General features: G+C 50.7%; 1 long non-coding RNA gene across 1 annotated transcript; it reads right to left on the minus strand.

Annotated features, from left to right (window-relative positions):
* Nucleotides 1-6,280: 6,280 nt before the first annotated feature.
* Nucleotides 6,281-8,662, minus strand: LOC138825692 (uncharacterized). Its single transcript, XR_011371493.1, has 3 exons — nt 8,546-8,662; nt 7,604-7,727; nt 6,281-6,891 (listed from the first exon to the last, which is right to left on the minus strand). It is a non-coding gene; the product is annotated as an uncharacterized lncRNA (long non-coding RNA).
* Nucleotides 8,663-17,870: the final 9,208 nt, after the last annotated feature.

A 17,870-nucleotide genomic window follows, 5' to 3' on the forward strand; every position in this document is an offset into this window, starting at 1 on the left:
GAATATTCCAAGAAAGCCCTGCTGGGTCTCATTCACCATCTCCAGGCCTTTGAGAAGCCCTTAGCCAGCATCCGTAGATCTTAGGTTGCTACAGTGCTGGCTGTGACAAAGGCCTGGAGAAATAGCCTATGAACATTGAGTATGGGGTCTCATCTCAGATCCCACTAGCAGGTGTGTGCTGCAGGGCCCCAACAGGATGCCCACCCTGCCTCCATGGCCTTAGGCAGCCATCCAGACCATGATGATGGGTGCGTGCGCCCTGGTCACCCCATGCAGTACCCACCTGCCTCTCCCAGGCCCGCTTGGCTACTAGAGTCACTGGACAATTCCCCCTCAAGCACACCCTGTCATCTTCTCACCATGAACTGTATTTAAAATGTAAATAAAAAAAGGCTTTTAGGAGATTTAACTGTTTCCCTTGGTATTTAAATTATTCAATTATAACTAAAGCTATTAAAATACAGTTAATTAAAATTGTTAGATTGTTTTCCTTTGCACTCATAGCGGCACTGCCGACTTCTCCCGCTAGCTGTTTAATTCCTATTAAAAATGATAATGCTCCTCTTTATTCATAAATGCGGCAACCTTCCCGCACATTCTTCAAGCGATCTCCCCAACACAAACCAACGCCGGGTTCTTTTCTTCTAGCAAGTGAAGCGGAAATTCTGCTCTAGTCTTTAGAGGCTTAATCAGCAGTAAAAGGACTCAAAATTTAAACATTAGCATTACCGAGTCACAACAAATAATCCAGCCCTCTCTGGTTTTTTTTTTTAATTTTTATTTTTTTAAAAAATAAAAACCATCTAATCCAATGTAACGCAAGGCCATTATGGAGACCAACGCAGAGTCCTGAGGTTTAATAAAAGGTGGGAGCCAAGTAGAGGTTTCATAACTCACAACATGAAATTACCAGATCCATACGTTGAATATTTAATTTGAAAGGTTTCCAGGTGTTCTCCGGCAGAAGTGCACACAGGGAGCTGCTGTTGGAACAGAAAAAGGCAAAAAAGAGGAAGAAGAAGAAGAAGAAGAAGAAGAAGAAGAAGAAGAAGAAGAAGAGGAGGAGGAGGAGGAGGAGGAGGAGGAGGAGGAGGAGGAGGAGGAGGAGGAGGAGGAGGAGGAGGAGGAGGAGGAGGAGGAGGAGGAGGAGGAGGAGGAGGAGGAGGAGGAGGAACAAAAAGAAGAAACACATCCCTGACCAGCTCCTGTCCTGTGGAGTTGGGTGCACCACATTAGTGAACCCCAAACACTGACTGGTGATGCTATTTAAGCTCATGGCCCCATGTGTCCCACACAAAGGCGATGGCTCTTTCTGGTCATGATGGACAAAGGTATGTCACTTTCTCCAGGAAGTCCAAGTGCCACCTCCAGAACAGGGCATGGCTGGCGCACCACCAATAACCTGTCTTGTCCTCAGACGGTGTGGCAGGTGTGATAGTGGTGAGAAACACTGCCAAAGCCAGTGCTGTGGAGTACATAGCCACCTCCTCCTACTCCAATGTGGCTAATTCTGGCCTCAAGGATGGTGCAGCCACTGCCTGCAGAAATGGTGTGTGGGGTGCAAAACAAGGAGACACTGGGTTTTACATCCTTCCTGTGGGATGTAGGAGCTTTTCTGGCTAAGAGAGGATGACAAGAAGAGAAAAGATGGCTGAGAGAGCCACTGGGCTTCTTAATCCTAAAGACACGCATCAACTAGGGATCCACCACAGCTCAAGCACCATACGTGCCGGCCACAGACCTGGGCATCTGGGTGGCGCCTGCTGGTTGCTAAAGCAACAAGTGGTGGGTGATATCAGGAACCAATGCATCCTGCCCACTACTTCCCTGTGGAAGAGCCCAGGGATGGGGGCCCCAGCTGCAGCCTGGTCTCTGCCATCTGTGCCCTCTGACCCAGATCTACAGGGTCCTGAGTGTTCATACCAGGCCTGCAGCATTCCACCTGGGCCTGTCCACTTTTGTGTCGCCCCTAAGAATGTGCCCTGGCCTTTGGACAGCTGCAGGGCTACAGTCCTTGAGCTCCACTAGCTTACTGCATTGCACAAAGATGGCACTGTTAAGTTGGCCCATTCAGAGGCAGAGATACGTAGTAACTGTCACCTGCTCATGCCTGTTTCAGAAAACAGATGGTTTCTTAATAACTTAACATCTATCTACCATACAATCCAGATAATCTCTTTCTGGGAAGAGAAATGTAAAGCCATGTCCCTAAAAAGTTTATCTATGAATCTTCATAGAAGGTTTATTCATATCTGCCAGAGAATGGAAATAACCTAAGAGTCCATCCGCAAATTGTGGTATGTCTGTGCTGTGGAATATTACTTTGTAGTGAAAATGAATACACTACTGAAACATGCTGCCATCCCAAGTCTCCAGAGGCAAAATTAAACAAAAAGAGGAACATACTGCATGATAACATTTATATTAAGTCTTAGGAAATGCAAATTAATCTATAATAAGAAAGAGTAGCCACCAGAGGATGGTAGAGAGGGAAGGCTAAGGAGGAGTTAAGTGCATCAGAAAGAGACATTTAAATTGGAAGAATGTTGGTGGTGACAACTTAATAGATGTCAATATTTATCCAACTTATCCAGACACAGGCTTCCAGTCCCTTGCATGGCAATCACCTCTCCTCAAAGTCCCTTTTTATTTTTATTATTTTGTCCATCATACGGGCTGAACTCTGGGCCTGGGCACTGTCCCTCAGCTCTTCAGTTTAAGACTACCACCCTACCACTTGAGTCACAGCGCCACTTCCAGATTGTTTTTTCTGCTTATGTGATGCTGAGGAATTGAACCCAGGGCCTCATGCATGCAAGGCAAGCGCTCTACCACTGAGCCACCTTCCCAGCCCCCTCTAAGTCCCTTTTAGAAACTAGAAACAGCTAAAACTTTATAGAGTTGTCTTTTTACAATCTTAACTTTGATACAGTCTTAAATGTGCAGAATTGAAAGACTTCCTCCTTATTGACTGTCCCCTAGATTCAGCACATTACATTCCCCATTCTCTCTGCTTGTCTGTGTATCTGTGTGTCTGTGTGTCTGTGTGTCTGTCTGTGTCTGTCTGTCTGTCTGTCTGTCTCTGCCTCCCTTTCTCAGTCATTTGGTGTCAATACTGGGGTTTGAACTCAGGGCTCCAGCACTGTCGCTTAGTTTTGTTTTGTTTTTATTCCTCCTCAAGGCTAACACTCTACAACTTGAGCCACAGCTCCACTTCCACCTTTTCAATAGTTAACTGGAGATCAGCATCTCACAAATTTTGCTGCACGAGCTAGCTTCGAATCATGATCCTGAGATCTCAGCCTCCTGAGTAGCTAGGATTACAAGCATGAGCCACCGTCTCCGGTCTCTCTCTATACAGTCTGAAAGTTAGGTTAGAGAGTGTTTGTTATTAGTATTCAACGCTCCCATATGCATTTCTTAGAAATGTATATTGTATAGTTACAATAGTTAGTAACGAATGGTCGCTCAATCAGGAAATTTCACATGGATTCAGTGATGTTATCTGGTGGGACTCCTTGCCTCACCCCACCTTGCTGTCCTCCCTGTACTCCCTGACCCACTCCAGGCCCTCACAGCACATTCTGCTCTCATGTCTCTGGCCTCTCTGAGCTGAGTTCAAGTGCTGACTGCTACCCTCTTGTCCTGTGACTCTGAGCCTTCTCTTTTGGTCCCTGATACATGCAGAAAGAAAAAAATAAAACAACTCAATCTCCACTCCAGAGGCCGGGGCAGGTTGATGGGGAGGATGCCTCATCTTTAACACCACCCTACACAAATGGAGCACGAGGGAGGAGCCAGAGGTGCCCAGACATTCTAGACAAACGCAGTAGTAGACAAGGTAACCCTCCAGCCAGCCACATCCTTGGCAGCCTAGCTCTTCCCACACAGCTTCTCCATGCTCAGCCCTCTTCTCCTCCCTGAATAATGGGTCACACTGACCCAGAGCAGTGAGCCCTCAGCAGTACAAGAAGGCAGTACCCTGTAGGTGCTGAAATGATCCTTTGAGCCCTTTTGAGGTTTAGGTGCATGAAATCATCTTCCCTTCCTTCCTTCCTTCCTTCCTTTCTTCCTTCCTTCCTTCCTTCCTTCCTTCCTTCCTTCCTTCCTTCCTTCCTTCCTTCTTCTTCCTTCCTTCCTTTCCCCTCCCTCCCTCTCTCTCTCCCTTTTTTCTTTTCTTTTTCTTTGCTAATACTTTGGTTTGAACTCAGAGCATCACTCTTGATCAGCTTATTTTCTCAGCTGGTGTTCTACCATTTGATCCATGACTCTAGTCTGGCTCTTTGCTGGTCATTTTGCAGAATGAGTCTTGCAGACTTTAAATCACAACCCTCTTAATCTCATCCTCCTGAATAGCTATGATTTCAAGCATGAGCTACACCCCCCCCCCCCGTTGGTTCTTCAACATTTTATAAGAACTGTTTCTTTTCGTTCCTCCTCCTTCCCTACTCATGTTCTTCTGTTCTGAAGGTGTCTTCCATCCTCCTGGCAAGGTGTTTCTAGACATCACCCTGCCTTTCAGAGCCTCCTTGCCCCAATACTAAGATGCAAGACCTCATTGACCTGGCAGGGGACCCCCACTGCCTGGAACAAGAAGAGGCAGAACCAGGACATAGCCAGGGCCAAAAGCTTTGCCTTGCTTGGGAAAACAGCACTTCACTAAACAATCAGATCATCTCTTTTGCAAGGTTTCAATACAGAGGAGCCAATCAGGTGACAAAAAGGCCATCAAGAGGAGGGAGATTGGCACTTTGGGGGTGCAGGGCCATTGGTGGAAGTGCCAATCAGGAGCAGAGTGCTGCTAACCTGAAGCCCATGGATTGTGTCTGTTCCCATAACCACGTCTGAACACATTAGCAGAGACCCCACCCCCCAGAAAAGAGTAGACAGGGTGGGCTGGGGAAGCTGGAGGTCAGTGCAGAGCAAAGAAGAACTGAGGGGGTATGGGAGGGGCAGAGAGACCCACACAGGATCACAGGATGAGGGGGGAGTGGGTTGAGGCTGTCCTCAGCAGCTCAGCCTTCTCCAGGTTCTCACACTGCCTGGCTCTGTTTGTTGCCAGCAGTTGCCTAGGTAACACACACACACACACACACACACACACACACACACACACACACACACACACACACACACTCAGGCACACACACACTGGGTGGTGGAAAATCCAGTTCCAGAGGCCAGAAGTCTGAAGTATACGGGTGCTGGGAGGGTGGGTCCCATCTGGAGGCTCTCAGAAGACTCCTTCAGCCTCTCCGGCTTCCTTCCAGTGGCCTCCAGTAATTCTGGGGGTTCTTGGCTTACAGCTGCATATTATAGTCCCCTGCTTCTGTCTCCACATGGACCACTCTGTGTGGATTGGCTGGGTCTCTGGGTCTCTGTCCCTTGTGCAGACATTATCACTGTATTGAGGCGGTTCTACTCTGGGTCAGGGTCATCTGAAGACTGTCAGATTCAGTACTTCTTCAAAACCCTATGCCAGTGATGTGCATTCTGAGTTGGGGTGGGTGTCTTGGTGGGTAGGAGTGCCATTGAAGCCAGTGTGCTGGTTGCTGATTGAAGCTTTCCATCTTTACTCTGGCCCCTTGCTCATCACCATAAACTCCACACACACTCCCTCACGTGAAGATCTATTCCATGCTATCTTGATACCCACCCACAATTCCTGAAGGACGCTGAGCCTGACAGGAAGAGTATGGGCTTTTCCGGCGCTAGGGGTGTCTCTGGTGGTCTCAGAGGTTTTCTGGCCGGAAAGAGCAAGATTGATGGAGCTGATGATGGGAGGAAGGATCTGGTAGGGAAAGACCAGTGCAGTACAGAAAACGGGCAGCTTATGGATGCTCTGGGGTCTCAGAGCAGGAGCTGCAGGGAGAGGCAGTGGTGGGAACAGACCCAAATGGGCTGTCGACCAAGTTGGGGGTGTTTGGCTCCTAATTGACATCTCAGGGCCCTCATCTGGAAATGCAATTTCTCAAAAGCAAATGGGGCACCAGAACCTCACCGAGAGGCAGGTCTATGGCATGGGGAATGCACAGCTCTGGGCTTGCCAAGCTCCTGGTGGAATGAAGCAGGCAAACGTACCATCAGTTGATGAGTGGCGCACAAAACAGCATTTGGTACTCTGTGTGCTATCATCAGAGCCAGGTGGGCAGTGGACACACCTCTCTCTCTCTCACACACACACACACACACACACACACACACACAGAGTCCCTGAAGGAAGTGACACTGCGTTGACTCATTAAAAAAAAAATGATTACATGTTTAATCAGGAGGACAGGAGAGCCCAAGGGTCTGGACTGAGCCCGGAGCAAGCACTCAGGGTTGACCCCTAGAAGGCTCATGCATTTGGAAAGCGGGGGTGGGGGACTGCTACTTTGGGGATCACCTGAGAGGGGTTTGCAAAGGCAGAAAAGCCTGGACCAGGAAGGAGTAAGGATTTTCTTCTGTATCTGCCAGGGCGGGAGGGAGGGGGTGCAGGGAGGGCGGGAGTTGATGTTGATGGAGGCTGTTAAACCAAACTGTAGGATGAACACAGTTGCAGTGCACAAAGATGCAGCGGGCAGCAAGAGGGGTTGGCAGGGCACCGGTTGTGAGTGGGATGAAGGGTAAGAAGGGATCTCTGACATCCCAAGGGGGCAGGATGAGGGCAGTGACAGAGGAAGGAGCAGACACAGAGGCATTGGGTGGGCAGCACACACAGGACTGGGCAACCTCATACCAGCCAGCCTGGCAAGATCTGTCTACAGGTCACGAGAGATAATGGATGCAATTCGCTTTGAAAACTGCAGCTCACCTGGCCCTGGCGTAGCGGCTGGCTGAAGCTGGCTGGTGAGGTGCAGCCTCTCTCGCCCTCCTTCCTGGTTCATCATCATTCTGCTTTCTTTTCCCCTGTAAGCAAGGAAGGGAGGGAGGGAAAAAGGGAGGGAGGGAGAGAAGGAGGGCGGGAGGGGGTGAAAAACAGAGACATTAAGTGCCAAAGCTTATGTTAATACAGCATTAAGGTTGAAAATGTAATCTCCTAGGAGTCAGGAAATTCCGAACAAGGAGGTTTCCATGGCAACCCAGCCACACTGCTCCTCTGTCCATTCGGGCCCTGTTTTCCTTGTTAAATATGATCCTGTCGTATATTATATTTTATCGAGCTAAATGTGTTACCCACAGCAGGCAGAGCTCCACGCTGCAGCACACGGAGCTGCAGGAAATGTGTGTGTGTGTGTGTGTGTGTGTGTGTGTGTGTGTGTGTGTGTGTGTATGTGAGTATGTGTGTGTGTGTGTGTGTGTGTGTTAGGGGTGGGGGTGGGGGTGGGAGGGAGCTGACATTACATAGCCACATCTCAGGTCCTTGTATCTAATAACTGGGATGTAATCCCTTTAAGAGTAGCTTCTGTGAACATCCCAGGAGTCTGATCTCTGAAACCTTTGTTTCCAGCAGGGGTCACTCAGGGTACCCACCCTGCCCCTGGGGGAAGGGGAAGCATAACAGGTCCCCTGGCTGGTCCCAGGGGTGGGCCCAGTTTTTGCCCCGCCTGGTTCAGCAAGGCCATTGCCACCAGCCCAGGCTCCCTCCTGGGCGGAGTTCTAGGAGGAGGGCTGGAATTACCTGGTCCAGTGGCTTTTCAGGCATGCCAGCCGATTGTAGATCATCTGTCAGTGTTGGTTAGCATCCCAGGGTGCAGAGGCAACACAAACAGATGCAGGAAAGAAATTCATGGCTTCTGGGGAGCCTGGTGGACAAAAGACTTCCTCAGTGGCGGGCAAGAGGTGGGGGGGGGGGATGTTAGGAAGGAGAGGGAAGACAGGAGGACAGCTAAGCAGTGGAATGTGTGACAGGGACACATCTGAAAAATAATGAAGTGGAAAGCAATTGGAATGTTAGAAGCAGACTGCCCGGTCCCAGCTCTCTCCCAGCCTTGTGGTCTTCAACAGGCCCCTCCTCGTTTCCCTTTGTCTTGGGTTTCTCATCTACAAATTTGGGATAAAATTACCATGAACCTCACACGGGCTTGTTGGAGGATGAAACGGGATAACGGATGCAAAAGCTCACTGTAAACTTCTAAATCCTACACAAATGTCACTCTTTCAAGGGAGCTCTAGAAAGCCATGCTGGATTCTAGACTAAAACAGGGAGGGGAGCCCTCCGAATACTTTGTGGTTAGTTTCAGGAATTTGGTAGTGGTTTCAAAATGCATTGATGGGTCTACCTACAGGGTGGGCAAAACTTTAAAGACTTAGATAATAAATATTTCGGGTTGTGACTCCTGTGTCATCATGACTTAGCTTGACCAGAGACAGATACATAAATGAACGTGCCTGGCTGAGCTCCAATAAAACTTTATTTACCAAAAAACAGGAAGTGGGCTGGATTTGGCCTGTGGGCTGGAGTTTGCCAACTCCTAGTCTGCAATTTTCTGCAGAGGGAGCCATGTGCTATTTGTGAATGCTGCTTTTCTCCTCAGAGCTCCAATCCCCCTCCTCCATGCCCTCCTCCCTCCCACCTACCCACATCCACACAAAACCTCATTCTTCATCTGGCCAGCTTTACCTTCCAGAACCAGTATGAGCAACATCCTCCATTTTCTGAAACCTTAGGTGTAAGCCACCATCCTCTGACTCCAAGCTGCCCAGCAGGGACTTCTGAAATAGACACAAGGCGGGATCACTTTGTAGACACAGGCTAGCTCAGCCCACACAATAAGTAGGCTAGGGCCAACCACTTTCTGTGCAGGGTGGTGTGAGGGTGCACCCAGGCAGCGGCAAGGAGCAGGAGCAGTTCAGTGGGAGGTGCCAGCTCTGCTGTGAAGGAAACACCCCCCGTCCCCCTCACTCCCTCCGAGGGTGGGGGCCCTGTGTCATCAGGAACACTGACTGGGGTTCGTGACAGCCAAGCAGCCCCCATGTGCTGCCCTCGGGGAGCTTCAGCCTCCACAAGCCTTGAGAAGCTTCTAGAAGTGCAGCCTTTCAGCTTTCATTACTGGCAACTGTTCCTCGCTCCCCCTCCTGGGCAGAACAGATGGGCAGAACTGAGTTGTATAACTCACCTCTGAGTCACGCTTCCCCCCAGCTTAGTATCTGCCTTCTGCCTGACAGAGCCAAGCTTCCTGGGGACATAGGCGGCTTGTGCGGGAATCAGGGGGCGATCTGGTGGGCTCTTCCCCCCACCCCATACAAGAACAAAGAAGATGGCATTTTCATTGCATTGATGGAGGAGTAGGGGGAGGGGTGTGTGTGTGTGTGTGTGTGTGTGTGTGTGTGTGTGTGTGTGTGTGTGTGTGTGTGTGTTTGTTGAGGCTCCCCAGGCATGTGTAAAATCCATATATGTATTCATACAAGGCCTGCATGTTTGGTTGTTTCAGGCTGTGACTGCATTTGCGCATGTGCGTGTGTGTGTGTGTGTGTGTGTGTGTGTGTGTGTGTGTGTGTGTGTGTGTGAGCATGCATGCACCACAGGCTCATGGTTCTGTACATGCGTTTCTCCTACCTATACTGTGTGCATGCGCTTCTGTCTGGGTCTGCATGTGTCTTTAAGGTCCTGCTCCTGCTTCAGAATACAGTGGCCTCCAGCCTCCAGTTTCAGCAGATGAATATTTCATTCTCTTGCTTCTGTTGTGGAGATAGGCACATTTCCTGTGAAGACTTAGAGCCTGACATACTCCAGCAGCAGGCAGGCAGAGCTGAGGGCTCTGATGATGGAACCCTGGGAAGCGAATTACCACTCCCCCATACTCCATTCACTGCCTCCTAGGGGAGTTCCCAACGTTATTCAGAGGCTGCTTCTGAAACTAGCCCAAAGCCAGTTACCCTGACTCCTGCTTCCTGATGGAGCCACAGGCTATGTTCTGGGAACGGAAGATCCCTGTGTTCCACTGTATTCTCAGGACAGAAACAGAATGCTGGCTTCTCAGAGGCAGGGATAGTGAGGAAGGCAGGTAACCGCAGGATCCAGGGACACAGAGTCAAGAGCCTGTGGACAGCCTGTCCCCAGCAAAGCCCTCCAGGCGCCCAGCCCAGATGGACCCAGTGTTGTGCTGGACTTAAGCAGAACTCTCCAGAAGCAGCTCAAGGAGACAAGGATTTGGGTGTGTGCCGCTCATGGGGAAGGTGATGCCAACCTTAGAAACACTACAAGGATAAGAGTAGGAAGACTGAGCAAAGATGAGCAAACCCAGGATGCATGTATGAGCAGATAACCTCCAAGTTCACTGTGAAGACTGGGGAAGTGTGCACCCCAGACTGACTGTCCCACTAAGGGATTAGGGGGCAAAAGCCCAACTTGAACCTCATTGGTTGAAACTGGCTGTCCCCTGGGCAAAGCCAGCACCCTTTGCTGGAAGCTGGGGAAGTGCTGGGCATAAGTCAATCTCCAGAGGAGACCAATGATATGGGTTCCACCCCAGCTTCAGGCAGGCCAGAGCCACAACCCATCCAGGCCCTTGGCCTCTTCTCCCTCCATCTTCCATGGCTCTGATGACCATAGAAGCACTCTACATGGTCCAGTATTCCTTCTTCTGATGCTCAGGGGGTCCAGCTGGAAGCCCTGGCCTGGGAGCTGGTGGCTGGGCCCAGGTGGGGAGGAGCTGCTTGTTGGCTGGGGTTTCCCCACCAACATTCTCCACTGGAGCCGGAGCTGTGGCACAGGGGTGGCTATGGCCACTTCTGCTCCAGCATCAGGTACAACCCTCCTAATCACTTATTCTGAGGATCGTCATGGGGACTAACTGCATCTCCCAGAATTCCACATGGACAGGATGTAACAGGCCCCAAATTATACCAGCTGAAAACACAATAGGACCCATCCCGGTCTCTGCACCCCCAGATCTAGCAGCAGGCTTCTCTGGGCCTCTCTTGAAACTCCTAAGCACCACTGTTCCTGATGGCTGCCAAGCTGTCAGAAGCTGCGGTGACATCACCAGCCTACTCCTGCTGGGCTAGGACTTCACCCCAGGTCAGGTGCTGGCTGGTATGATGTCATAGGCAGACCCATACATACAACACAATGAGCTAGGCGCCACTTCCTGCCCTTCCCGAGTAAAGAAATGGAGGTACTGAGAAGGTCTGCTCCTCCCCGTGGCTACCCTGCAAAGAGGTGGCAGGGATTCATCTGGCTCTGGGCTTGAGGACTGAGTTCCCACATACCAACCACCTGATTCGCGGCCCACTCTTAGTCTCATGGAGTCACTGAGTGATGTGTATCTTAGCAACCATTTGAGGGCCTGGTCAGGCCCACTCTCAGACCTCAAGCCACCCCCAGTGGCCCTTCACAATGCCCTACTGAAGAGCAGGGCTCCGAGGGCAAAGCAAGAGGCCAGTGCCCACCATACCCAGCAGAGCACCTGGTACCATGTGGCAAATGGCTGGGCTCTTGAACTGCCTTGTGTCATTCACAAGGGCTTGCCCTGGTTCACAGGCCTGTGGGCCTCATCCAGGGGACAGACAAATGTGTGTTTTACAAAGGCTGGCACACATAGCTCTCTGATGCCCTAGCTGCATCCCCTCATCCCTTTGTCTCCCATTGGCCTCTGTCCTTGATCCCACACCTGCAAGTCACCAGCTGCCAGTGCCAAGTCCCCTGCCTGGACTAAGTGGGAGCATAGGGCAAATGATAAGGACATGGCAGGCCAGTTCTGTCACCATCTCCTGGGGCCACAGGAAGGAGCTGCCCCTGCCATGCAGCCCAGGCCTCTCTTATTGGCTAAGCACTCCTGGGGCAGAGCTCCAATACCGCCTTTCACCGCTCTGCTCCTGACACACCTCCATCCCCCCTGCTTAGCCTCTCCCTCACCTGCCCCCGTTCCAGGATGTTCAATCTATATTGAGGTCTAAGGAGTCCTTCTCCCCCCTACACCCCCTCTTCCCAGCTCTGCGCATGCACAGGGCCCTACTGGTCTCTCTGTAATCTTGCTATCCGTGAACCACCTGTGAACCCCCACCCCACCCCCACCCCGGCACATCAGAGCCTATCACTCCCATCTGATTCTCCCTGCACCCCAAAGCCTTGTACCTCGGCTAGATCTGGATGTCCGAAGTGGGGCGAGAACCCCTGAGCCCCATTCTCCGCCCCACCCCCACTCCAGCCACTTACTCCTTCTACAACCCAGGCCTCCTCCCATGCCAGGCTTGGCATGAGCAGCAGGCGCCATGGAGGGCAGACAACTGGTTGGAGGATGAAAACATCCATTCATGACAGTATCAAAACCCTGGCTCCAGAGAAGGGACAGCTCTGCTCTGGTCTGAGACATCGCCTGTGAAGGGAAAGCCGATACGGGAGAGGTGCGCCCCATTAATGCTGCCTCTGTTCTTTTCACCTGGTCCGGGAAGCACAGCGGGCTGCTTGTGCCTCTGAAATCCTAGCTGGCTTCTGGCTGGGAGCTCTGGAAGACTGCAGGAAGAGGGCATTCTGCAGAGTGTGCCAGGCCTGTGCCTGCCAACCTAGCCAGGCAAAGACTAGTGAGAAAGGCTGGCAGTAGCCACACCCAGTGGACTGTCAATCAGAACAATGTTGAGACAGCTCACGGCCAGCCATCCCGAACCCCTGCAATTATTGACCTTCTCTTTCTCTGTGCAGCTTTCCAGGTGTATTTACAGAGCAGGCATAAAGGGGCCACCAAAGATGATGTTTTTAAAGCAAAAGGCCCCCCGCATCAGCATGATCAACCTATATGCTCAATCAGTAAATTAAGTCATAAGGTATCTCCCAAGAAATCTGTCTTCACCCAGCTGGAACTCATGCAGGGCTCTTATGGAGCTCACCCACCCCGAAGCCCACTCAGCTGACCCCACAGAGGCCATGTGGAAAATACTATCCAACTTCTCCTCCCATGATTGGGAAATCGAAGTCCAGAGAATCAAACTGGCCTGGCAAAACACTGGGTGCTGTGGGTAGAGGATTGATCATTTTTAACATTTATTTGGTTAAAAATAACGGTGACTAGTCACAGACTGCGTTTGGCAAAAATGAGAAATATTGAGGTCAGAGATGCCTGGGGTGAGCGTGAGCTCACTGCTTTTCCCTCCTTCCCCTTTGGCTGTGGTGAAAGATTGACAATCTCTAGGCACGTGGCTGCTTATAGTTTCCACCATCCGAATAAGCTATGCACTGTCTTGCCACTCTGGTCTGCCACTGGATGTTAACAGGGATGCCCAGTGTTGTTGTCATTTCCCAATGACTAGGTATACCCACTCCCTCCCAGCACTTTATTCTTTATCTGAATCCCTCTCAAAGAAATGCAGGTGTGACTGTGGAAGGTGACGCAGCCACTTTGGATCTTCTGGATTGCAGAGCAACAAGATGGAAGGATCCTGGGTCTCTGACCCTTGGGAAGCCACCTTACCAGCCTCAGCCTCTGTGAGGCAAGATCCTCCCTCTTTGTCTTCTTTGAGATCACTTGTTTTGAGGGCATTGCTATTAACCATTTGCATTCCAATAAACGTTTAAATCACTTCTGCAACCAAAATCATTCATAGGCCTTCACTTTTCCTCACCCACTTGGCCTCATTGATGCATCCTCACCCAGACAATTTCCCCTCTTCTCAACCCCTTTATCACCTACTCTGAGGTCTTCTTCCTCTTGCCTCTGAACTATGCCAGGGCCTCCTCAGTCTGTCTGAGACCCATCCTCCAGTCTAGAGCAGCTTTCTGAGATGCACCCTCTGCCTCTTCAGCCCTCTGATGGCTCTGGGTCCTCCATCATGAAATCTACATCCCACTCCACCCTCAGGTTGAGGCTGGTGCTCTGCCTGCTGCACCAGACCCCACTATTCATTATTCTTGCAACAAATGCCATACTTTACACACCTTGCCCTCCCAATGTGGGCTGCTACCTGCCCTTCCAGGCTCCTGGGCCCTTTCAGCATCCCTTTCAGCCACTGTCTTGGCTGCCTGGACCTACTCACTAGGCACTTGTTTCTGCCTGACCCACACTACCTCATCACACCACACTGCAGCAGGGGACCTGGGCCGCTCACCCCTCCAGTCCCCCGAGTGGAGCCACCAATGCCAGCATGCTAAAAGGGCATCTTGGGAGGCCATCATGTGGTCAGAAATGGAGGCTAGGCTATAGAAACCTGGGCAGGGAAAGAGAGAGAGAAGTCAGAGACCTTCACACTTCTAGGCTATGGGCTTCCTAACTCTCTAATAGAGAAACCACTTGTTCTCACCTTCTCCCTCTTACGTCCTCTTCTGCTGAGTCTAACACTTGCATTCCCTGAGTGCTTATTTTTTTTTTTATTTTTGTTAGTCTGTGACTCACAGAGAGCTGAGCTCTCGCATACAGAGCTGGAGGAAGCTCAGGCCCAGCCTGTGGGTCCAAGAGATGGGGTAGCAGCTCCCTAACCTCTCGTGGGTGAATAGCAGTAATATTTACTTTTGCCTTAGAGGTATGGCAAAGGGAGGCTCCTGTGGGCATGCAGAGAGAGGCCCAGGGCAGGCTGCTCTGGCTGCTGGCAACCGTATGGAGTCATTTGCAGAAAGACAGTTTTGTTCGTTCTGCCCAGAGTGTTTTTCCACATGACTTCATTCCCCCGGCAAGCCCAGCTTGGGCCATATTTTTCGATAGGCTCCAACCCCAGCTCTGTGGATAAAATGGCCTCTGAACCAGTCCCCACCAGCAGCTCTGCCAACACAAACAGGGTCTGTTCATTGCCCCAGGTTGAGCACCTGGCCGTGCCACCCACTGCCCTGCAAAACACCGGGTCACAGGCAGCATTGACTACACTCAGGGACACAGAGGGGCACGTGTGGGCTGGGGAGCGCAGCAGGCAGGACCGAGAGTTCCTTCCAAGCTGGACAGGCCTCATGGTGGGCCTTTCCTGAATTCCTGTTTCCTCACTGGCGATGGTGGGGGGCGATGATGGGTCCCGGGTCACCGGGAGAAGCCAGTGATGTGAGGACACAGAACAGGCCTTGCTGGCACCCGCTGCAGCAACTGCTCCCATATGAGCCTCAGTACAAGCTCCTTCCTCTAGCCTCCATGATACGTGTCTGCTCCAACCTTCTGGGTGTCCACAGATGGACCACAAAGACAGATCATGGCAAATCCTCTTGATGACAGCTACAAAGGGCTGTGGACACAGAGCTGTGGGTCATGCTGAGGTGATTAACCCTGTGGTTGAGGGGGTGAGGAAAGGGCAAGGAAGCCATCTCACAAAGGAACTGGCGCATTCATATTTACAAAGCAAGACTATAAAACAGGTACAGGAAGAAAGAAGGCCGAGTGACTGTCCAATAGGACGTGGCCATTGCCAGCAGCAAAGCCCCAAAGCACACGAGTATGAACAGAAGGGGTGTGCCCCTCTGCTTCATGAGAACACCAGAGTGGTGTGTCTCCACAGCTCCTGAACTGACACAGAATCAGTCCATACTTTAGCTTAGTCTCCCTCCATGGGCAGTTTTTTGGCCCTTTATTTGTTGCCATGTGGTCAAACTATGGCTGCTGCAGCTCCAGATATCATATCCATGCACAACCTTGCCCTGGGCAGGAAGAAAAGGAAAGCTAGAACCCAAGGAAACTCTCCCTTCTGTCCTGGAGCCCTCAAAGTTCGACATAATCTGATTCTCCTTGGTTCAATCCTCGGGCTGGTCATTTGTGGTTGTAAGGGAAGCTGGGGAGGACCATGGAGAAGAGGACTAGATCACAATTGGTTTATGCTGAGGCTGGTGGTCACCTTGATGCTTCAGACTTCTGCTCTCTACACAAACAAGTTTGGGGTGCAGATAGTTGGAAATGGGGAGCAGCAATACTGCATAAGTCTGGATTTAGTAGTCATGTGACATTCCCTTGCACTGTGTGGTCAGGACAAGGAAAGGAGAGGAAGCTCAGAGAAGGATTTAAATGGAATACTTTGAATCAGGAGTATAGACTGGGACCATCCATCTGTGAACTCTGGAGCTGATGTGTATCAGGAGCTAGTCATCAGCTAGCAGTGAATGAAGCCCTGACTTAGCAGAGACACCACAAGGGTAGCCATGACCCTGTCCCTTTCTATCTGTTCACGGCTAGGGATTCTCTGAGGGTGCAGCTGGACTTGTCCAATTCTGTGTTCCTAGAACTTTGCACAATGCCACTCTTCCCAAAGAGGCTGGCTGGCTTATGATAGAGGGAAGGAAGGAAGCAAGCAAGGAAGAAAAGAAGGAAAGGAGGAATAGAAGAAGGAAAGAAGGAAAGAAAAAAAGAAGGAAAGAAGAGAAAAAAGCTGGATGGATACATACATAGGCACATGGAAAGGTAAATGGGTAGGTAGATAGATGAATGGATGATTGAAGAAAGGAAAAAAAGAGAAAAGGAAGGATACTTATATGGATGTATAGGCCAATGAATGGATAAATAGATGGGGGATGGATGGATAGTTTAAGGAAGAAAGGAAGGCTGGATGGATACATGCATAAGTGCACAGAGGATAGATGATGGAAGGAAGGAAGGATACATGCATGCATCCACAGATGGACAGACAGACAGATGAATGGACAGACTGGAACATACAACATCTCTTAGCATCCTCTCCTACCTCTACATCATGGGACCAATAATAACCTTTCCTCCTGACCAGGCCACTGGGATCAGAGGAGTCCAAAGCTGGTGCTTCACCAACAGGAAGGCTCCTGCAGGTGGCTCAAAGGAGGTGGTGGACTGTTGATCATCTTGAACCCCCACCGTGACTCATGTATGCCCCTACTTGCTGAGAACAACCCATGCAATGCGGCCATGCTAGTGCCACATTCCATCTCCGCAGGGTGCAGGCTGGGTCGTGTTCATTCCCACATCCCCAGACCCCTCTCTGATTCTGCTCCTGCTTATGGTCTGACCACATCACGTAGCACAGAGGACAACCTGGACTTTCCAAAAGAGGCAGTAAGGAAACACCTGGAGCATCCTGGCGGGTCCTGCCAAAGGCAGCAGTGGGAGAGTGATAAGCATTAACAGCTGTCTGTCTCTGCTAATGCAATTAGATGCTCAAATATTAAACGCTTTATGACAGGACATATATCTCCAGCATAACGAGCTGCCTCTTGCAAAGCAGGCATTGTCTAGGCAAGAGGAGGCAGGCGGGGTGTAGGTCTCAGGCCCAGTGAACCTGCCCAGCACGGAAGACATCTCTGTATCCATGTCTGGGAGCTGCCCACTCCCACAGAATGCTGGGGCTCACCGCCATCACAGGCACCTTTTACTGAGTGACTGCTGTGTCCCAGAAAACCCATCAGGAACCAGAACATGGTTGAGCGGCTTTCTTTGCAAAGAAAGGAGATAAATGATTATTTGAAGCTCAAAGATGATACTTACTCTAGCCATGCATTGAGCAGTAGGCAAAGCTGGATTGAGGTGGCCCCTGACCTTCAGAGGAAGCCGTGGGTCCTATGGCATGACATAAGGAGTCAAGGAGCACAGGCATTGAGTACTGGACTTTTGGCTTATCCCACAGAGTTGGTGTGACCCTGAGGTCCTGGAGTTGCTAAACCTTATGGATATAGTGCTGATCAAGATTGGAAAACAAGCTGTGTTTGGGCCCCAGAGGATAGAGCTGTTTGTGGCCCGACCATTTCTTTATTCTGATGATAAGTGACAGGTTCCTCTCATGGTTTGTGAGTTGACAAGATTTGTGGTCCTTTATGGTGGAACTTTCCTTTCAGTCAGAGGTTTGGACACCTTGTAATAGGCTTAGAAACACCTTTCTTAGGCAACCCAGCACTTCCGGGCACTATTCCCTGTAAACCCTGGCTGTGCCTGGGTCTGGGTTGTCTGCTGACTCTTGGGGCAGGGGGTCTTAGTCCCCACACAGTGAGAAGCCCTTTTCTCATTCATTTCCTTCTCCTGGGATCCTTACAAGAGAGAACCATAACTTCAGCCCATTTTATAGACATGGAAAAGGAGGTGTTG

Source organism: Dipodomys merriami, unplaced genomic scaffold (assembly GCF_024711535.1).
Source record: "Dipodomys merriami isolate MVZ:Mamm:240054 unplaced genomic scaffold, mDipMer1.0.p SCAF_14, whole genome shotgun sequence".
Lineage (NCBI taxonomy): Eukaryota > Metazoa > Chordata > Mammalia > Rodentia > Heteromyidae > Dipodomys > Dipodomys merriami.